This window comes from Taudactylus pleione, unplaced genomic scaffold (genome assembly GCF_031769625.1).
Source record: "Taudactylus pleione unplaced genomic scaffold, aTauple2 ptg000085l, whole genome shotgun sequence".
Taxonomy (NCBI): domain Eukaryota; kingdom Metazoa; phylum Chordata; class Amphibia; order Anura; family Myobatrachidae; genus Taudactylus; species Taudactylus pleione.
Window position 1 is genome coordinate 5246336 of NW_028284487.1, and position 20735 is coordinate 5267070.

Consider the following 20735-nt stretch of genomic DNA (forward strand, 5'->3'; position numbering starts at 1 on the left):
TGTTATTTTGAACAATGTAACTGTCTCATCCTAAATCACCTTCACCTGCATCCTCTTTCACAATGGACTGCTTTTTGAAGCACGTGATCTCAGACAGTGAGGCTCTTCCTGCATTTTAGGAACATGTCATTAAACCATCTCCAATTTTTTTTTACTGTTTCATGATGTAATGGTTATTTATGTGTAGATCTGAGTTAAAATTAGTTTTGTTAATAAAAACTAATCTTTTAATTAACAAATCAGCAGCACTAGGAAGAAATGTGCATATCAGATACTTTCAAATATCACAAAACTGTAGTGCTATCTGTGGAATTACAGTGAATGTGTTGCAATTATTTCCATCGGCCACTTTTTAAGATACATAACAAAGTTTATTTGTTCATTCCAGAACATATTATCATCTTCATCATAATCAACAATTGCCACCAAGCTCAGGAAATCTTTCCCATCTTAAAGTTAATCATAAAAATGTTTCCCCGCGCAGGTTCAAATCCTGCCAGCTACGTCTTGCTTTTCGAGCGTGTCAAAAACAGAGATCATACTTCCTTGACTCCTTTATTTTCTAGGAAACTATACTAGCTATTATATTTCCCATAGTTTGTCTATTAATATAGCAGCTACCAAATAGAAATTGCAACAGGTTTTAAATGACAATCATGAAATGGAAAGCAATTATTTTTCTACAGAAGCTCATCACAAAATCAACGTGCAGGTAGTTGTGGCCGAGTGGTTAAGGCGATGGACTCGAAATCCATTGCGGTTTCCCCGCACAGGTTCAAATCCTGCCAGCTATGTTACATTTTGCTTTTCAAACTTATTTAAAAACACAATATGCATTTAAGATGTAGAAAAGCAAAATATGTTATGTTGAACAATGTAACTGTCTCATCCTAAATCACCTTCACCTGCATCCTATTTCACAATGGACTGATTTTTGAAGCACGTGGTCTCAGACAGTGCGGCTCTTCCTGCATTTTAGGAACATGTCATTAAACCATCTCCAATTTTTTTTTACTGTTTCATGATGTAATGGTTATTTATGTGTAGATCTGAGTTAAAATTAGTTTTGTTAATAACAACTAAACTTTTAATTACCAAATCAGCAGCACTAGGTAGAAATGTGCATACCAGATACTTTAAAATATCACAAAACTGTAGTGCTATCTGTGGAATTACAGTGAATGTATTGCAATTATTTCCATCAGCCACTTTGTAAGATACATAACAAAGTTTATTTGTTCATTCCAGAACATATTATCATCTTCATCATAATCAACAATTGCCACCAAGCTCAGGAAATCTTTCCCATCTTAAAGTTAATCTTAAATATATCTCTATAACACTGACATGAGCTGTTTCTTTTTAAAACATAAACAGTAATTGAAAAATTTAAATCAATATTTTTTGGAAACCATCATACTCACCATTGTATCCTAATCCTGATTTAATCCTAGTTTGCAGCCTTGATGTTATGAACTAATTATTTCACATATACATTTGCAGAATCCTATGGTGTGCCTTTCACAATATCCATACTGCCACTAAAGAATGCAAAATTTGATCTTGAGAGATCTGCAGAGATGAAATGAATGATGAGAGAAAATGCATGTTAATAAACAAATTTATGATTGTGCAGTGGCAGGTGTGCTAATTCTACATTAAATAAGCATGGGACCAATGAAATAAACAGAACGATAATAAATTATTTTGTACTCCAGGTAATGTCTGGTAGTGGTATAGAAGTAGTTGTGGCCGAGTGGTTAAGGCGATGGACTTGAAATCCATTGGGGTTTCCCCGCGCAGGTTCAAATCCTGCCAGCTAAGTCTTGCTTTTCGAGCATGTCAAAAACAGAGATCATACTTCCTTGACTCCTTTATTGTCTAGGAAACTATACTAGCTATTATATTTCCCATAGTTTGTCTATTAATATAGCAGCTACCAAATAGAAATTGCAACAGGTTTTAAATGACAATCGTGAAATGGAAAGCAATTATTTTTCCACAGAAGCTCATCACAAAATCAACGTGCAGGTAGTTGTGGCCGAGTGGTTAAGGCGATGGACTTGAAATCCATTGGGGTTTCCACGCGCAGGTTCAAATCCTGTCAGCTACATTTTGCTTTTCAAACTTATTTAAAAACACAATATGCATTTAAGATGTAGAAAAGCAAAATATGTTATGTTGAACAATGTAACTGTCTCATCCTAAATCACCTTCACCTGCATCCTCTTTCACAATGGACTGCTTTTTGAAGCACGTGATCTCAGACAGTGCGGCTCTTCCTGCATTTTAGGAACATGTCATTAAACCAACTCCAATTTTTTTTTACTGTTTCATGATGTAATGGTTATTTATGTGTAGATCTGAGTTAAAATTAGTTTTGTTAATAAAAACTAAACTTTTAATTAACAAATCAGCAGCACTAGGAAGAAATGTGCATATCAGATACTTTCAAATATCACAAAACTGTAGTGCTATCTGTGGAATTACAGTGAATGTATTGCAATTATTTCCATCGGCCACTTTTTAAGATACATAAAGTTTATTTGTTCATTCCAGAACATATTATCATCTTCATCATAATCAACAATTGCCACCAAGCTCAGGAAATCTTTCCCATCTTAAAGTTAATCTTAAATATATCTCTATAACACTGACATGAGCTGTTTCTTTTTAAAACATAAACAGTAATTGAAAAATTTAAATCAATATTTTTTGGAAACCATCATACTCACCATTGTATCCTAATCCTGATTTAATCCTAGTTTGCAGCCTTGATGTTATGAACTAATTATTTCACATATACATTTGCAGAATCCTATGATGTGCCTTTCACAATATCCATACTGCCACTAAAGAATTCAAAACTTGATCTTGAGAGATCTGCAGAGATGAAATGAATGATGAGAGAAAATGCATGTTAATAAACAAATTTATGATTGTGCAGTGGCAGGTGTGCTAATTCTACATTAAATAAGCATGGGACCAATGAAATAAACAGAACAATAATAAAATATTTTGGACTCCAGGAAATGTCGGGTAGTGGTATAGAAGTAGTTGTGGCCGAGTGGTTAAGGCGATGGACTTGAAATCTTTTGGTGTTTCCCCGCGCAGGTTCAAATCCTGCCAGCTACGTCTTGCTTTTCGAGCGTGTCAAAAACAGAGATCATACTTCCTTGACTCCTTTATTTTCTAGGAAACTATACTAGCTATTATATTTCCCATAGTTTGTCTATTAATATAGCAGCTACCAAATAGAAATTGCAACAGGTTTTAAATGACAATCATGAAATGGAAAGCAATTATTTTTCCACAGAAGCTCATCACAAAATCAACGTGCAGGTAGTTGTGGCCGAGTGGTTAAGGCGATGGACTCGAAATCAATTGGGGTTTCCCTGCGCAGGTTCAAATCCTGCCAGCTACATTACGTTTTGCTTTTCAAACTTATTTAAAAACACAATATGCATTTAAGATGTAGAAAAGCAAAATATGTTATGTTGAACAATGTAACTGTCTCATCCTAAATCACCTTCACCTGCATCCTATTTCACAATGGACTACTTTTTGAAGCACGTGATCTCTGCCAGTGAGGCTCTTCCTGCATTTTAGGAACATGTCATTAAACCATCTCCAATTTTTTTTTACTGTTTCATGATGTAATGGTTATTTATGTGTAGATCTGAGTTAAAATTAGTTTTGTTAATAACAACTAAACTTTTAATTACCAAATCAGCAGCACTAGGTAGAAATGTGCATACCAGATACTTTAAAATATCACAAAACTGTAGTGCTATCTGTGGAATTACAGTGAATGTATTGCAATTATTTCCATCAGCCACTTTGTAAGATACATAACAAAGTTTATTTGTTCATTCCAGAACATATTATCATCTTCATCATAATCAACAATTGCCACCAAGCTCAGGAAATCTTTCCCATCTTAAAGTTAATCTTAAATATATCTCTATAACACTGACATGAGCTGTTTCTTTTTAAAACATAAACAGTAATTGAAAAATTTAAATCAATATTTTTTGGAAACCATCATACTCACCATTGTATCCTAATCCTGATTTAATCCTAGTTTGCAGCCTTGATGTTATGAACTAATTATTTCACATATACATTTGCAGAATCCTATGGTGTGCCTTTCACAATATCCATACTGCCACTAAAGAATGCAAAATTTGATCTTGAGAGATCTGCAGAGATGAAATGAATGATGAGAGAAAATGCATGTTAATAAACAAATTTATGATTGTGCAGTGGCAGGTGTGCTAATTCTACATTAAATAAGCATGGGACCAATGAAATAAACAGAACGATAATAAATTATTTTGTACTCCAGGTAATGTCTGGTAGTGGTATAGAAGTAGTTGTGGCCGAGTGGTTAAGGCGATGGACTTGAAATCCATTGGGGTTTCCCCGCGCAGGTTCAAATCCTGCCAGCTAAGTCTTGCTTTTCGAGCATGTCAAAAACAGAGATCATACTTCCTTGACTCATTTATTTTCTAGGAAACTATACTAGCTATTATATTTCCCATAGTTTGTCTATTAATATAGCAGCTACCAAATAGAAATTGCAACAGGTTTTAAATGACAATCATGAAATGGAAAGCAATTATTTTTCCACAGAAGCTCATCACAAAATCAACGTGCAGGTAGTTGTGGCCGAGTGGTTAAGGCGATGGACTCGAAATCCATTGGGGTTTCCCCGCTCATGTTCAAATCCTGTCAGCTACATTTTGCTTTTCAAACTTATTTAAAAACACAATATGCATTTAAGATGTAGAAAAGCAAAATATGTTATTTTGAACAATGTAACTGTCTCATCGTAAATCACCTTCACCTGCATCCTCTTTCACAATGGACTGCTTTTTGAAGCACGTGATCTCAGACAGTGAGGCTCTTCCTGCATTTTAGGAACATGTCATTAAACCATCTCCAATTTTTTTTTACTGTTTCATGATGTAATGGTTATTTATGTGTAGATCTGAGTTAAAATTAGTTTTGTTAATAAAAACTAATCTTTTAATTAACAAATCAGCAGCACTAGGAAGAAATGTGCATATCAGATACTTTCAAATATCACAAAACTGTAGTGCTATCTGTGGAATTACAGTGAATGTGTTGCAATTATTTCCATCGGCCACTTTTTAAGATACATAACAAAGTTTATTTGTTCATTCCAGAACATATTATCATCTTCATCATAATCAACAATTGCCACCAAGCTCAGGAAATCTTTCCCATCTTAAAGTTAATCTTAAATATATCTCTATAACACTGACATGAGCTGTTTCTTTTTAAAACATAAACAGTAATTGAAAAATTTAAATCAATATTTTTTGGAAACCATCATACTCACCATTGTATCCTAATCCTGATTTAATCCTAGTTTGCAGCCTTGATGTTATGAACTAATTATTTCACATATACATTTGCAGAATCCTATGATGTGCCTTTCACAATATCCATACTGCCACTAAAGAATGCAAAATTTGATCTTGAGAGATCTGCAGAGATGAAATGAATGTTGAGAGAAAATGCATGTTAATAAACAAATTTATGATTGTGCAGTGGCAGGTGTGCTAATTCTACATTAAATAAGCATGGGACCAATGAAATAAACAGAACGATAATAAATTATTTTGTACTCCAGGTACTGTCTGGTAGTGGTATAGAAGTAGTTGTGGCCGAGTGGTTAAGGCGATGGACTTGAAATCCATTGGGGTTTCCCCGCGCAGGTTCAAATCCTGCCAGCTACGTCTTGCTTTTCGAGCATGTCAAAAACAGAGATCATACTTCCTTGACTCCTTTATTTTCTAGGAAACTATACTAGCTATTATATTTCCCATAGTTTGTCTATTAATATAGCAGCTACCAAATAGAAATTGCAACAGGTTTTAAATGACAATCATGAAATGGAAAGCAATTATTTTTCTACAGAAGCTCATCACAAAATCAACGTGCAGGTAGTTGTGGCCGAGTGGTTAAGGCGATTGACTCGAAATCCATTGGGGTTTCCCTGCGCAGGTTCAAATCCTGCCAGCTACATTACGTTTTGCTTTTCAAACTTATTTAAAAACACAATATGCATTTGAGATGTAGAAAAGCAAAATATGTTATGTTGAACAATGTAACTGTCTCATCCTAAATCACCTTCACCTGCATCCTCTTTCACAATGGACTGCTTTTTGAAGCACGTGATCTCAGACAGTGCGGCTCTTCCTGCATTTTAGGAACATGTCATTAAACCATCTCCAATTTTTTTTTACTGTTTCATGATGTAATGGTTATTTATGTGTAGATCTGAGTTAAAATTAGTTTTGTTAATAACAACTAAACTTTTAATTAACAAATCAGCAGCACTAGGTAGAAATGTGCATATCAGATACTTTCAAATATCACAAAACTGTAGTGCTATCTGTGGAATTACAGTGAATGTATTGCAATTATTTCCATCAGCCACTTTGTAAGATACATAACAAAGTTTATTTGTTCATTCCAGAACATATTATCGTCTTCATCATAATCAACAATTGCCACCAAGCTCAGGAAATCTTTCCCATCTTAAAGTTAATCATAAAAATGTTTCCCCGCGCAGGTTCAAATCCTGCCAGCTACGTCTTGCTTTTCGAGCGTGTCAAAAACAGAGATCATACTTCCTTGACTCCTTTATTTTCTAGGAAACTATACTAGCTATTATATTTCCCATAGTTTGTCTATTAATATAGCAGCTACCAAATAGAAATTGCAACAGGTTTTAAATGACAATCATGAAATGGAAAGCAATTATTTTTCTACAGAAGCTCATCACAAAATCAACGTGCAGGTAGTTGTGGCCGAGTGGTTAAGGCGATGGACTCGAAATCCATTGCGGTTTCCCCGCACAGGTTCAAATCCTGCCAGCTATGTTACATTTTGCTTTTCAAACTTATTTAAAAACACAATATGCATTTAAGATGTAGAAAAGCAAAATATGTTATGTTGAACAATGTAACTGTCTCATCCTAAATCACCTTCACCTGCATCCTATTTCACAATGGACTGCTTTTTGAAGCACGTGATCTCTGCCAGTGAGGCTCTTCCTGCATTTTAGGAACATGTCATTAAACCATCTCCAATTTTTTTTTACTGTTTCATGATGTAATGGTTATTTATGTGTAGATCTGAGTTAAAATTAGTTTTGTTAATAACAACTAAACTTTTAATTACCAAATCAGCAGCACTAGGTAGAAATGTGCATACCAGATACTTTAAAATATCACAAAACTGTAGTGCTATCTGTGGAATTACAGTGAATGTATTGCAATTATTTCCATCAGCCACTTTGTAAGATACATAACAAAGTTTATTTGTTCATTCCAGAACATATTATCATCTTCATCATAATCAACAATTGCCACCAAGCTCAGGAAATCTTTCCCATCTTAAAGTTAATCTTAAATATATCTCTATAACACTGACATGAGCTGTTTCTTTTTAAAACATAAACAGTAATTGAAAAATTTAAATCAATATTTTTTGGAAACCATCATACTCACCATTGTATCCTAATCCTGATTTAATCCTAGTTTGCAGCCTTGATGTTATGAACTAATTATTTCACATATACATTTGCAGAATCCTATGGTGTGCCTTTCACAATATCCATACTGCCACTAAAGAATGCAAAATTTGATCTTGAGAGATCTGCAGAGATGAAATGAATGATGAGAGAAAATGCATGTTAATAAACAAATTTATGATTGTGCAGTGGCAGGTGTGCTAATTCTACATTAAATAAGCATGGGACCAATGAAATAAACAGAACGATAATAAATTATTTTGTACTCCAGGTAATGTCTGGTAGTGGTATAGAAGTAGTTGTGGCCGAGTGGTTAAGGCGATGGACTTGAAATCCATTGGGGTTTCCCCGCGCAGGTTCAAATCCTGCCAGCTAAGTCTTGCTTTTCGAGCATGTCAAAAACAGAGATCATACTTCCTTGACTCCTTTATTGTCTAGGAAACTATACTAGCTATTATATTTCCCATAGTTTGTCTATTAATATAGCAGCTACCAAATAGAAATTGCAACAGGTTTTAAATGACAATCGTGAAATGGAAAGCAATTATTTTTCCACAGAAGCTCATCACAAAATCAACGTGCAGGTAGTTGTGGCCGAGTGGTTAAGGTGATGGACTTGAAATCCATTGGGGTTTCCCCGCGCAGGTTCAAATCCTGTCAGCTACATTTTGCTTTTCAAACTTATTTAAAAACACAATATGCATTTAAGATGTAGAAAAGCAAAATATGTTATGTTGAACAATGTAACTGTCTCATCCTAAATCACCTTCACCTGCATCCTCTTTCACAATGGACTGCTTTTTGAAGCACGTGATCTCAGACAGTGCGGCTCTTCCTGCATTTTAGGAACATGTCATTAAACCAACTCCAATTTTTTTTTACTGTTTCATGATGTAATGGTTATTTATGTGTAGATCTGAGTTAAAATTAGTTTTGTTAATAAAAACTAAACTTTTAATTAACAAATCAGCAGCACTAGGAAGAAATGTGCATATCAGATACTTTCAAATATCACAAAACTGTAGTGCTATCTGTGGAATTACAGTGAATGTATTGCAATTATTTCCATCGGCCACTTTTTAAGATACATAACAAAGTTTATTTGTTCATTCCAGAACATATTATCATCTTCATCATAATCAACAATTGCCACCAAGCTCAGGAAATCTTTCCCATCTTAAAGTTAATCTTAAATATATCTCTATAACACTGACATGAGCTGTTTCTTTTTAAAACATAAACAGTAATTGAAAAATTTAAATCAATATTTTTTGGAAACCATCATACTCACCATTGTATCCTAATCCTGATTTAATCCTAGTTTGCAGCCTTGATGTTATGAACTAATTATTTCACATATACATTTGCAGAATCCTATGATGTGCCTTACACAATATCCATACTGCCACTAAAGAATGCAAAATTTGATCTTGAGAGATCTGCAGAGATGAAATGAATGTTGAGAGAAAATGCATGTTAATAAACAAATTTATGATTGTGCAGTGGCAGGTGTGCTAATTCTACATTAAATAAGCATGGGACCAATGAAATAAACAGAACGATAATAAATTATTTTGTACTCCAGGTAATGTCTGGTAGTGGTATAGAAGTAGTTGTGGCCGAGTGGTTAAGGCGATGGACTTGAAATCCATTGGGGTTTCCCCGCGCAGGTTCAAATCCTGCCAGCTATGTCTTGGTTTTCGAGCGTGTCAAAAACAGAGATCATACTTCCTTGACTCATTTACTTTCTAGGAAACTATACTAGCTATTATATTTCACATAGTTTGTCTATTAATATAGCAGCTACCAAATAGAAATTGCAACAGGTTTTAAATGACAATCATGAAATGGAAAGCAATTATTTTTCTACAGAAGCTCATCACAAAATCAACGTGCAGGTAGTTGTGGCCGAGTGGTTAAGGCGATGGACTTGAAATCCATTGGGGTTTCCCTGCGGAGGTTCAAATCCTGCCTGCTACGTTTTGCTTTTCAAACTTATTTAAAAACACAATATGCATTTAAGATGTAGAAAAGCAAAATATGTCATGTTGAACAATGTAACTGTCTCATCCTAAATCACCTTCACCTGCATCCTATTTCACAATGGACTGCTTTTTGAAGCACGTGATCTCTGACAGTGAGGCTCTTCCTGCATTTTAGGAACATGTCATTAAACCATCTCCAATTTTTTTTTACTGTTTCATGATGTAATGGTTATTTATGTGTAGATCTGAGTTAAAATTAGTTTTGTTAATAACAACTAAACTTTTAATTAACAAATCAGCAGCACTAGGAAGAAATGTGCATATCAGATACTTTCAAATATCACAAAACTGTAGTGCTATCTGTGGAATTACAGTGAATGTATTGCAATTATTTCCATCGGCCACTTTTTAAGATACATAAAGTTTATTTGTTCATTCCAGAACATATTATCATCTTCATCATAATCAACAATTGCCACCAAGCTCAGGAAATCTTTCCCATCTTAAAGTTAATCTTAAATATATCTCTATAACACTGACATGAGCTGTTTCTTTTTAAAACATAAACAGTAATTGAAAAATTTAAATCAATATTTTTTGGAAACCATCATACTCACCATTGTATCCTAATCCTGATTTAATCCTAGTTTGCAGCCTTGATGTTATGAACTAATTATTTCACATATACATTTGCAGAATCCTATGATGTGCCTTTCACAATATCCATACTGCCACTAAAGAATTCAAAACTTGATCTTGAGAGATCTGCAGAGATGAAATGAATGATGAGAGAAAATGCATGTTAATAAACAAATTTATGATTGTGCAGTGGCAGGTGTGCTAATTCTACATTAAATAAGCATGGGACCAATGAAATAAACAGAACAATAATAAAATATTTTGGACTCCAGGAAATGTCGGGTAGTGGTATAGAAGTAGTTGTGGCCGAGTGGTTAAGGCGATGGCCTTGAAATCTTTTGGTGTTTCCCCGCGCAGGTTCAAATCCTGCCAGCTACGTCTTGCTTTTCGAGCGTGTCAAAAACAGAGATCATACTTCCTTGACTCCTTTATTTTCTAGGAAACTATACTAGCTATTATATTTCCCATAGTTTGTCTATTAATATAGCAGCTACCAAATAGAAATTGCAACAGGTTTTAAATGACAATCATGAAATGGAAAGCAATTATTTTTCCACAGAAGCTCATCACAAAATCAACGTGCAGGTAGTTGTGGCCGAGTGGTTAAGGCGATGGACTCGAAATCAATTGGGGTTTCCCTGCGCAGGTTCAAATCCTGCCAGCTACATTACATTTTGCTTTTCAAACTTATTTAAAAACACAATATGCATTTAAGATGTAGAAAAGCAAAATATGTTATGTTGAACAATGTAACTGTCTCATCCTAAATCACCTTCACCTGCATCCTATTTCACAATGGACTGCTTTTTGAAGCACGTGATCTCTGCCAGTGAGGCTCTTCCTGCATTTTAGGAACATGTCATTAAACCATCTCCAATTTTTTTTTACTGTTTCATGATGTAATGGTTATTTATGTGTAGATCTGAGTTAAAATTTGTTTTGTTAATAACAACTAAACTTTTAATTACCAAATCAGCAGCACTAGGTAGAAATGTGCATACCAGATACTTTAAAATATCACAAAACTGTAGTGCTATCTGTGGAATTACAGTGAATGTATTGCAATTATTTCCATCAGCCACTTTGTAAGATACATAACAAAGTTTATTTGTTCATTCCAGAACATATTATCATCTTCATCATAATCAACAATTGCCACCAAGCTCAGGAAATCTTTCCCATCTTAAAGTTAATCTTAAATATATCTCTATAACACTGACATGAGCTGTTTATTTTTAAAACATAAACAGTAATTGAAAAATTTAAATCAATATTTTTTGGAAACCATCATACTCACCATTGTATCCTAATCCTGATTTAATCCTAGTTTGCAGCCTTGATGTTATGAACTAATTATTTCACATATACATTTGCAGAATCCTATGGTGTGCCTTTCACAATATCCATACTGCCACTAAAGAATGCAAAATTTGATCTTGAGAGATCTGCAGAGATGAAATGAATGATGAGAGAAAATGCATGTTAATAAACAAATTTATGATTGTGCAGTGGCAGGTGTGCTAATTCTACATTAAATAAGCATGGGACCAATGAAATAAACAGAACGATAATAAATTATTTTGTACTCCAGGTAATGTCTGGTCGTGGTATAGAAGTAGTTGTGGCCGAGTGGTTAAGGCGATGGACTTGAAATCCTTTGGGGTTTCCCCGCGCAGGTTCAAATCCTGCCAGCTAAGTCTTGCTTTTCGAGCATGTCAAAAACAGAGATCATACTTCCTTGACTCCTTTATTGTCTAGGAAACTATACTAGCTATTATATTTCCCATAGTTTGTCTATTAATATAGCAGCTACCAAATAGAAATTGCAACAGGTTTTAAATGACAATCATGAAATGGAAAGCAATTATTTTTCCACAGAAGCTCATCACAAAATCAACGTGCAGGTAGTTGTGGCCGAGTGGTTAAGGCGATGGACTCGAAATCCATTGGGGTTTCCCCGCTCATGTTCAAATCCTGTCAGCTACATTTTGCTTTTCAAACTTATTTAAAAACACAATATGCATTTAAGATGTAGAAAAGCAAAATATGTTATGTTGAACAATGTAACTGTCTCATCCTAAATCACCTTCACCTGCATCCTCTTTCACAATGGACTGCTTTTTGAAGCACGTGATCTCAGACAGTGTGGCTCTTCCTGCATTTTAGGAACATGTCATTAAACCATCTCCAATTTTTTTTTACTGTTTCATGATGTAATGGTTATTTATGTGTAGATCTGAGTTAAAATTAGTTTTGTTAATAACAACTAAACTTTTAATTAACAAATTAGCAGCACTAGGTAGAAATGTGCATATCAGATACTTTCAAATATCACAAAACTGTAGTGCTATCTGTGGAATTACAGTGAATGTATTGCAATTATTTCCATCAGCCACTTTGTAAGATACATAACAAAGTTTATTTGTTCATTCCAGAACATATTATCGTCTTCATCATAATCAACAATTGCCACCAAGCTCAGGAAATCTTTCCCATCTTAAAGTTAATCTTAAATATATCTCTATAACACTGACATGAGCTGTATCTTTTTAAAACATAAACAGTAATTGAAAAATTTAAATCAATATTTTTTGGAAACCTTCATTCTCTGCATTGTATCCTAATCCTGATTTAATCCTAATTTGCAGCCTTGATGTTATGAACTAATTATTTCACATATACATTTGCAGAATCCTATGATGTGCCTTTCACAATATCCATACTGCCACTAAAGAATGCAAAATTTGATCTTGAGAGATCTGCAGAGATGAAATGAATGATGAGAGAAAATGCATGTTAATAAACAAATTTATGATTGTGCAGTGGCAGGTGTGCTAATTCTACATTAAATAAGCATGGGACCAATGAAATAAACAGAACGATAATAAATTATTTTGTACTCCAGGTAATGTCTGGTAGTGGTATAGAAGTAGTTGTGGCCGAGTGGTTAAGGCGATGGACTTGAAATCCATTGGGGTTTCCCCGCGCAGGTTCAAATCCTGCCAGCTATGTCTTGCTTTTCGAGCGTGTCAATAACAGAGATCATACTTCCTTGACTCCTTTATTTTCTAGGAAACTAAACTAGCTATTATATTTCCCATAGTTTGTCTATTAATATAGCAGCTACCAAATAGAAATCGCAACAGGTTTTAAATGACAATCATGAAATGGAAAGCAATTATTTTTCTACAGAAGCTCATCACAAAATCAATGTGCAGGTAGTTGTGGCCGAGTGGTTAAGGCGATTGACTCAAAATCCATTGGGGTTTCCCTGCGCAGGTTCAAATCCTGCCAGCTACGTTACGTTTTGCTTTTCAAACTTATTTAAAAACACAATATGCATTTGAGATGTAGAAAAGCAAAATATGTTATGTTGAACAATGTAACTGTCTCATCCTAAATCACCTTCACCTGCATCCTATTTCACAATGGACTGCTTTTTGAAGCACGTGATCTCAGACAGTGCGGCTCTTCCTGCATTTTAGGAACATGTCATTAAACCATCTCCAATTTTTTTTTACTGTTTCATGATGTAATGGTTATTTATGTGTAGATCTGAGTTAAAATTTGTTTTGTTAATAAAAACTAAACTTTTAATTAACAAATCAGCAGCACTAGGAAGAAATGTGCATATCAGATACTTTCAAATATCACAAAACTGTAGTGCTATCTGTGTAATTACAGTGAATGTATTGCAATTATTTCCATCGGCCACTTTTTAAGATACATAACAAAGTTTATTTGTTCATTCCAGAACATATTATCATCTTCATCATAATCAACAATTGCCACCAAGCTCAGGAAATCTTTCCCATCTTAAAGTTAATCTTAAATATATCTCTATAACACTGACATGAGCTGTTTATTTTTAAAACATAAACAGTAATTGAAAAATTTAAATCAATATTTTTTGGAAACCATCATACTCACCATTGTATCCTAATCCTGATTTAATCCTAGTTTGCAGCCTTGATGTTATGAACTAATTATTTCACATATACATTTGCAGAATCCTATGGTGTGCCTTTCACAATATCCATACTGCCACTAAAGAATGCAAAATTTGATCTTGAGAGATCTGCAGAGATGAAATGAATGATGAGAGAAAATGCATGTTAATAAACAAATTTATGATTGTGCAGTGGCAGGTGTGCTAATTCTACATTAAATAAGCATGGGACCAATGAAATAAACAGAACGATAATAAATTATTTTGTACTCCAGGTAATGTCTGGTAGTGGTATAGAAGTAGTTGTGGCCGAGTGGTTAAGGCGATGGACTTGAAATCCATTGGGGTTTCCCCGCGCAGGTTCAAATCCTGCCAGCTAAGTCTTGCTTTTCGAGCATGTCAAAAACAGAGATCATACTTCCTTGACTCCTTTATTTTCTAGGAAACTATACTAGCTATTATATTTCCCATAGTTTGTCTATTAATATAGCAGCTACCAAATAGAAATTGCAACAGGTTTTAAATGACAATCATGAAATGGAAAGCAATTATTTTTCCACAGAAGCTCATCACAAAATCAACGTGCAGGTAGTTGTGGCCGATTGGTTAAGGCGATGGACTCGAAATCCATTGGGGTTTCCCCGCTCATGTTCAAATCCTGTCAGCTACATTTTGCTTTTCAAACTTATTTAAAAACACAATATGCATTTAAGATGTAGAAAAGCAAAATATGTTATTTTGAACAATGTAACTGTCTCATCCTAAATCACCTTCACCTGCATCCTCTTTCACAATGGACTGCTTTTTGAAGCACGTGATCTCAGACAGTGCGGCTCTTCCTGCATTTTAGGAACATGTCATTAAACCATCTCCAATTTTTTTTTACTGTTTCATGATGTAATGGTTATTTATGTGTAGATCTGAGTTAAAATTAGTTTTGTTAATAAAAACTAAACTTTTAATTAACAAATCAGCAGCACTAGGAAGAAATGTGCATATCAGATACTTTCAAATATCACAAAACTGTAGTGCTATCTGTGGAATTACAGTGAATGTGTTGCAATTATTTCCATTGGCCACTTTTTAAGATACATAACAAAGTTTATTTGTTCATTCCAGAACATATTATCATCTTCATCATAATCAACAATTGCCACCAAGCTCAGGAAATCTTTCCCATCTTAAAGATAATCTTAAATATATCTCTATAACACTGACATGAGCTGTTTCTTTTTAAAACATAAACAGTAATTGAAAAATTTAAATCAATATTTTTTGGAAACCATCATACTCACCATTGTATCCTAATCCTGATTTAATCCTAGTTTGCAGCCTTGATGTTATGAACTAATTATTTCACATATACATTTGCAGAATCCTATGATGTGCCTTTCACAATATCCATACTGCCACTAAAGAATGCAAAATTTGATCTTGAGAGATCTGCAGAGATGAAATGAATGTTGAGAGAAAATGCATGTTAATAAACAAATTTATGATTGTGCAGTGGCAGGTGTGCTAATTCTACATTAAATAAGCATGGGACCAATGAAATAAACAGAACGATAATAAATTATTTTGTATGCCAGGTAATGTCTGGTAGTGGTATAGAAGTTGTGGCCGAGTGGTTAAGGCGATTGACTCGAAATCCATTGGGGTTCCCTGCGCAGGTTCAAATCCTGCCAGCTACATTACGTTTTGCTTTTCAAACTTATTTAAAAACACAATATGCATTTGAGATGTAGAAAAGCAAAATATGTTATGTTGAACAATGTAACTGTCTCATCCTAAATCACCTTCACCTGCATCCTCTTTCACAATGGACTGCTTTTTGAAGCACGTGATCTCAGACAGTGCGGCTCTTCCTGCATTTTAGGAACATGTCATTAAACCATCTCCAATTTTTTTTTACTGTTTCATGATGTAATGGTTATTTATGTGTAGATCTGAGTTAAAATTAGTTTTGTTAATAACAACGAAACTTTTAATTAACAAATCAGCAGCACTAGGTAGAAATGTGCATATCAGATACTTTCAAATATCACAAAACTGTAGTGCTATCTGTGGAATTACAGTGAATGTATTGCAATTATTTCCATCTGCCACTTTGTAAGATACATAACAAAGTTTATTTGTTCATTCCAGAACATATTATCGTCCTCATCATAATCAACAATTGCCACCAAGCTCAGGAAATCTTTCCCATCTTAAAGTTAATCTTAAAAATGTTTCCCCGCGCAGGTTCAAATCCTGCCAGCTACGTCTTGCTTTTCGAGCGTGTCAAAAACAGAGATCATACTTCCTTGACTCCTTTATTTTCTAGGAAACTATACTAGCTATTATATTTCCCATAGTTTGTCTATTAATATAGCAGCTACCAAATAGAAATTGCAACAGGTTTTAAATGACAATCATGAAATGGAAAGCAATTATTTTTCTACAGAAGCTCATCACAAAATCAGCGTGCAGGTAGTTGTGGCCGAGTGGTTAAGGCGATGGACTTGAAATCCATTGGGGTTTCCCCGCACAGGTTCAAATCCTGCCAGCTACGTTACATTTTGCTTTTCAAACTTATTTAAAAACACAATATGCATTTAAGATGTAGAAAAGCAAAATATGTTATGTTGAACAATGTAACTGTCTCATCCTAAATCACCTTCACCTGCATCCTATTTCACAATGGACTGATTTTTGAAGCACGTGATCTCAGACAGTGCGGCTCTTCCTGCATTTTAGGAACATGTCATTAAACCATCTCCAATTTTTTTTTACTGTTTCATGATGTAATGGTTATTTATGTGTAGATCTGAGTTAAAATTTGTTTTGTTAATAAAAACTAAACTTTTAATTAACAAATCAGCAGCACTAGGAAGAAATGTGCATATCAGATACTTTCAAATATCACAAAACTGTAGTGCTATCTGTGTAATTACAGTGAATGTATTGCAATTATTTCCATCGGCCACTTTTTAAGATACATAACAAAGTTTATTTGTTCATTCCAGAACATATTATCATCTTCATCATAATCAACAATTGCCACCAAGCTCAGGAAATCTTTCCCATCTTAAAGTTAATCTTAAATATATCTCTATAACACTGACATGAGCTGTTTATTTTTAAAACATAAACAGTAATTGAAAAATTTAAATCAATATTTTTTGGAAACCATCATACTCACCATTGTATCCTAATCCTGATTTAATCCTAGTTTGCAGCCTTGATGTTATGAACTAATTATTTCACATATACATTTGCAGAATCCTATGGTGTGCCTTTCACAATATCCATACTGCCACTAAAGAATGCAAAATTTGATCTTGAGAGATCTGCAGAGATGAAATGAATGATGAGAGAAAATGCATGTTAATAAACAAATTTATGATTGTGCAGTGGCAGGTGTGCTAATTCTACATTAAATAAGCATGGGACCAATGAAATAAACAGAACGATAATAAATTATTTTGTACTCCAGGTAATGTCTGGTAGTGGTATAGAAGTAGTTGTGGCCGAGTGGTTAAGGCGATGGACTTGAAATCCATTGGGGTTTCCCCGCGCAGGTTCAAATCCTGCCAGCTAAGTCTTGCTTTTCGAGCATGTCAAAAACAGAGATCATACTTCCTTGACTCCTTTATTTTCTAGGAAACTATACTAGCTATTATATTTCCCATAGTTTGTCTATTAATATAGCAGCTACCAAATAGAAATTGCAACAGGTTTTAAATGACAATCATGAAATGGAAAGCAATTATTTTTCCACAGAAGCTCATCACAAAATCAACGTGCAGGTAGTTGTGGCCGATTGGTTAAGGCGATGGACTCGAAATCCATTGGGGTTTCCCCGCTCATGTTCAAATCCTGTCAGCTACATTTTGCTTTTCAAACTTATTTAAAAACACAATATGCATTTAAGATGTAGAAAAGCAAAATATGTTATTTTGAACAATGTAACTGTCTCATCCTAAATCACCTTCACCTGCATCCTCTTTCACAATGGACTGCTTTTTGAAGCACGTGATCTCAGACAGTGCGGCTCTTCCTGCATTTTAGGAACATGTCATTAAACCATCTCCAATTTTTTTTTACTGTTTCATGATGTAATGGTTATTTATGTGTAGATCTGAGTTAAAATTAGTTTTGTTAATAAAAACTAAACTTTTAATTAACAAATCAGCAGCACTAGGAAGAAATGTGCATATCAGATACTTTCAAATATCACAAAACTGTAGTGCTATCTGTGGAATTACAGTGAATGTGTTGCAATTATTTCCATTGGCCACTTTTTAAGATACATAACAAAGTTTATTTGTTCATTCCAGAACATATTATCATCTTCATCATAATCAACAATTGCCACCAAGCTCAGGAAATCTTTCCCATCTTAAAGATAATCTTAAATATATCTCTATAACACTGACATGAGCTGTTTCTTTTTAAAACATAAACAGTAATTGAAAAATTTAAATCAATATTTTTTGGAAACCATCATACTCACCATTGTATCCTAATCCTGATTTAATCCTAGTTTGCAGCCTTGATGTTATGAACTAATTATTTCACATATACATTTGCAGAATCCTATGATGTGCCTTTCACAATATCCATACTGCCACTAAAGAATGCAAAATTTGATCTTGAGAGATCTGCAGAGATGAAATGAATGTTGAGAGAAAATGCATGTTAATAAACAAATTTATGATTGTGCAGTGGCAGGTGTGCTAATTCTACATTAAATAAGCATGGGACCAATGAAATAAACAGAACGATAATAAATTATTTTGTATGCCAGGTAATGTCTGGTAGTGGTATAGAAGTTGTGGCCGAGTGGTTAAGGCGATTGACTCGAAATCCATTGGGGTTCCCTGCGCAGGTTCAAATCCTGCCAGCTACATTACGTTTTGCTTTTCAAACTTATTTAAAAACACAATATGCATTTGAGATGTAGAAAAGCAAAATATGTTATGTTGAACAATGTAACTGTCTCATCCTAAATCACCTTCACCTGCATCCTCTTTCACAATGGACTGCTTTTTGAAGCACGTGATCTCAGACAGTGCGGCTCTTCCTGCATTTTAGGAACATGTCATTAAACCATCTCCAATTTTTTTTTACTGTTTCATGATGTAATGGTTATTTATGTGTAGATCTGAGTTAAAATTAGTTTTGTTAATAACAACGAAACTTTTAATTAACAAATCAGCAGCACTAGGTAGAAATGTGCATATCAGATACTTTCAAATATCACAAAACTGTAGTGCTATCTGTGGAATTACAGTGAATGTATTGCAATTATTTCCATCAGCCACTTTGTAAGATACATAACAAAGTTTATTTGTTCATTCCAGAACATATTATCGTCCTCATCATAATCAACAATTGCCACCAAGCTCAGGAAATCTTTCCCATCTTAAAGTTAATCTTAAAAATGTTTCCCCGCGCAGGTTCAAATCCTGCCAGCTACGTCTTGCTTTTCGAGCGTGTCAAAAACAGAGATCATACTTCCTTGACTCCTTTATTTTCTAGGAAACTATACTAGCTATTATATTTCCCATAGTTTGTCTATTAATATAGCAGCTACCAAATAGAAATTGCAACAGGTTTTAAATGACAATCATGAAATGGAAAGCAATTATTTTTCTACAGAAGCTCATCACAAAATCAGCGTGCAGGTAGTTGTGGCCGAGTGGTTAAGGCGATGGACTTGAAATCCATTGGGGTTTCCCCGCACAGGTTCAAATCCTGCCAGCTACGTTACATTTTGCTTTTCAAACTTATTTAAAAACACAATATGCATTTAAGATGTAGAAAAGCAAAATATGTTATGTTGAACAATGTAACTGTCTCATCCTAAATCACCTTCACCTGCATCCTATTTCACAATGGACTGATTTTTGAAGCACGTGATCTCAGACAGTGCGGCTCTTCCTGCATTTTAGGAACATGTCATTAAACCATCTCCAATTTTTTTTTACTGTTTCATGATGTAATGGTTATTTATGTGTAGATCTGAGTTAAAATTAGTTTTGTTAATAAAAACTAAACTTTTAATTAACAAATCAGCAGCACTAGGTAGAAATGTGCATATCAGATACTTTCAAATATCACAAAATTGTAGTGCTATCTGTGGAATTACAGTGAATGTATTGCAATTATTTCCATCGGCCACTTTTTAAGATACATAACAAAGTTTATTTGTTCATTCCAGAACATATTATCATCTTCATCATAATCAACAATTGCCACCAAGCTCAGGAAATCTTTCCCATCTTAAAGTTAATCTTAAATATATCTCTATAACACTGACATGAGCTGTTTCTTTTTAAAACATAAACAGTAATTGAAAAATTTAAATCAATATTTTTTGGAAACCTTCATTCTCTGCATTGTATCCTAATCCTGATTTAATCCTAGTTTGCAGCCTTGATGTTATGAACTAATTATTTCACATAAACATTTGCAGAATCCTATGATGTGCCTTTCACAATATCCATACTGCCACTAAAGAATGCAAAATTTGATCTTGAGAGATCTGCAGAGATGAAATGAATGATGAGAGAAAATGCATGTTAATAAACAAATTTATGATTGTGCA

At 34.1% G+C, this 20735-nt stretch overlaps 28 non-coding genes across 28 annotated transcripts; all 28 read left to right on the forward strand.

The window, feature by feature from the left end:
* Positions 1–712: 712 nt before the first annotated feature.
* TRNAS-CGA (transfer RNA serine (anticodon CGA)) lies at positions 713–794 on the forward strand. The gene has a single exon. It is a non-coding gene; the product is annotated as a tRNA-Ser (tRNA).
* A 948-nt stretch (positions 795–1742) lies between these two features.
* On the forward strand, positions 1743–1824 carry TRNAS-UGA (transfer RNA serine (anticodon UGA)). Its single transcript has one exon. It is a non-coding gene; the product is annotated as a tRNA-Ser (tRNA).
* Positions 1825–2031: 207 nt separating this feature from the next.
* On the forward strand, positions 2032–2113 carry TRNAS-UGA (transfer RNA serine (anticodon UGA)). Its single transcript has one exon. It is a non-coding gene; the product is annotated as a tRNA-Ser (tRNA).
* A 940-nt stretch (positions 2114–3053) lies between these two features.
* Positions 3054–3135, forward strand: TRNAS-UGA (transfer RNA serine (anticodon UGA)). Its single transcript has one exon. It is a non-coding gene; the product is annotated as a tRNA-Ser (tRNA).
* A 207-nt stretch (positions 3136–3342) lies between these two features.
* Positions 3343–3424, forward strand: TRNAS-CGA (transfer RNA serine (anticodon CGA)). Its single transcript has one exon. It is a non-coding gene; the product is annotated as a tRNA-Ser (tRNA).
* Positions 3425–4372: 948 nt separating this feature from the next.
* Positions 4373–4454, forward strand: TRNAS-UGA (transfer RNA serine (anticodon UGA)). Its single transcript has one exon. It is a non-coding gene; the product is annotated as a tRNA-Ser (tRNA).
* A 207-nt stretch (positions 4455–4661) lies between these two features.
* On the forward strand, positions 4662–4743 carry TRNAS-CGA (transfer RNA serine (anticodon CGA)). The gene has a single exon. It is a non-coding gene; the product is annotated as a tRNA-Ser (tRNA).
* Positions 4744–5686: 943 nt separating this feature from the next.
* Positions 5687–5768, forward strand: TRNAS-UGA (transfer RNA serine (anticodon UGA)). The gene has a single exon. It is a non-coding gene; the product is annotated as a tRNA-Ser (tRNA).
* Positions 5769–5975: 207 nt separating this feature from the next.
* On the forward strand, positions 5976–6057 carry TRNAS-CGA (transfer RNA serine (anticodon CGA)). The gene has a single exon. It is a non-coding gene; the product is annotated as a tRNA-Ser (tRNA).
* A 778-nt stretch (positions 6058–6835) lies between these two features.
* Positions 6836–6917, forward strand: TRNAS-CGA (transfer RNA serine (anticodon CGA)). The gene has a single exon. It is a non-coding gene; the product is annotated as a tRNA-Ser (tRNA).
* A 948-nt stretch (positions 6918–7865) lies between these two features.
* On the forward strand, positions 7866–7947 carry TRNAS-UGA (transfer RNA serine (anticodon UGA)). Its single transcript has one exon. It is a non-coding gene; the product is annotated as a tRNA-Ser (tRNA).
* Positions 7948–8154: 207 nt separating this feature from the next.
* Positions 8155–8236, forward strand: TRNAS-UGA (transfer RNA serine (anticodon UGA)). Its single transcript has one exon. It is a non-coding gene; the product is annotated as a tRNA-Ser (tRNA).
* Positions 8237–9179: 943 nt separating this feature from the next.
* Positions 9180–9261, forward strand: TRNAS-UGA (transfer RNA serine (anticodon UGA)). The gene has a single exon. It is a non-coding gene; the product is annotated as a tRNA-Ser (tRNA).
* Positions 9262–9468: 207 nt separating this feature from the next.
* TRNAS-UGA (transfer RNA serine (anticodon UGA)) lies at positions 9469–9550 on the forward strand. The gene has a single exon. It is a non-coding gene; the product is annotated as a tRNA-Ser (tRNA).
* Positions 9551–10490: 940 nt separating this feature from the next.
* Positions 10491–10572, forward strand: TRNAS-UGA (transfer RNA serine (anticodon UGA)). Its single transcript has one exon. It is a non-coding gene; the product is annotated as a tRNA-Ser (tRNA).
* A 207-nt stretch (positions 10573–10779) lies between these two features.
* On the forward strand, positions 10780–10861 carry TRNAS-CGA (transfer RNA serine (anticodon CGA)). The gene has a single exon. It is a non-coding gene; the product is annotated as a tRNA-Ser (tRNA).
* Positions 10862–11809: 948 nt separating this feature from the next.
* TRNAS-UGA (transfer RNA serine (anticodon UGA)) lies at positions 11810–11891 on the forward strand. Its single transcript has one exon. It is a non-coding gene; the product is annotated as a tRNA-Ser (tRNA).
* A 207-nt stretch (positions 11892–12098) lies between these two features.
* TRNAS-CGA (transfer RNA serine (anticodon CGA)) lies at positions 12099–12180 on the forward strand. Its single transcript has one exon. It is a non-coding gene; the product is annotated as a tRNA-Ser (tRNA).
* Positions 12181–13123: 943 nt separating this feature from the next.
* Positions 13124–13205, forward strand: TRNAS-UGA (transfer RNA serine (anticodon UGA)). The gene has a single exon. It is a non-coding gene; the product is annotated as a tRNA-Ser (tRNA).
* A 207-nt stretch (positions 13206–13412) lies between these two features.
* TRNAL-CAA (transfer RNA leucine (anticodon CAA)) lies at positions 13413–13494 on the forward strand. Its single transcript has one exon. It is a non-coding gene; the product is annotated as a tRNA-Leu (tRNA).
* Positions 13495–14442: 948 nt separating this feature from the next.
* Positions 14443–14524, forward strand: TRNAS-UGA (transfer RNA serine (anticodon UGA)). The gene has a single exon. It is a non-coding gene; the product is annotated as a tRNA-Ser (tRNA).
* Positions 14525–14731: 207 nt separating this feature from the next.
* TRNAS-CGA (transfer RNA serine (anticodon CGA)) lies at positions 14732–14813 on the forward strand. Its single transcript has one exon. It is a non-coding gene; the product is annotated as a tRNA-Ser (tRNA).
* Positions 14814–15756: 943 nt separating this feature from the next.
* On the forward strand, positions 15757–15834 carry TRNAS-CGA (transfer RNA serine (anticodon CGA)). Its single transcript has one exon. It is a non-coding gene; the product is annotated as a tRNA-Ser (tRNA).
* A 778-nt stretch (positions 15835–16612) lies between these two features.
* Positions 16613–16694, forward strand: TRNAS-UGA (transfer RNA serine (anticodon UGA)). Its single transcript has one exon. It is a non-coding gene; the product is annotated as a tRNA-Ser (tRNA).
* Positions 16695–17642: 948 nt separating this feature from the next.
* On the forward strand, positions 17643–17724 carry TRNAS-UGA (transfer RNA serine (anticodon UGA)). Its single transcript has one exon. It is a non-coding gene; the product is annotated as a tRNA-Ser (tRNA).
* Positions 17725–17931: 207 nt separating this feature from the next.
* Positions 17932–18013, forward strand: TRNAS-CGA (transfer RNA serine (anticodon CGA)). Its single transcript has one exon. It is a non-coding gene; the product is annotated as a tRNA-Ser (tRNA).
* Positions 18014–18956: 943 nt separating this feature from the next.
* TRNAS-CGA (transfer RNA serine (anticodon CGA)) lies at positions 18957–19034 on the forward strand. The gene has a single exon. It is a non-coding gene; the product is annotated as a tRNA-Ser (tRNA).
* Positions 19035–19812: 778 nt separating this feature from the next.
* On the forward strand, positions 19813–19894 carry TRNAS-UGA (transfer RNA serine (anticodon UGA)). Its single transcript has one exon. It is a non-coding gene; the product is annotated as a tRNA-Ser (tRNA).
* The last annotated feature ends 841 nt before the right edge of the window (positions 19895–20735 follow it).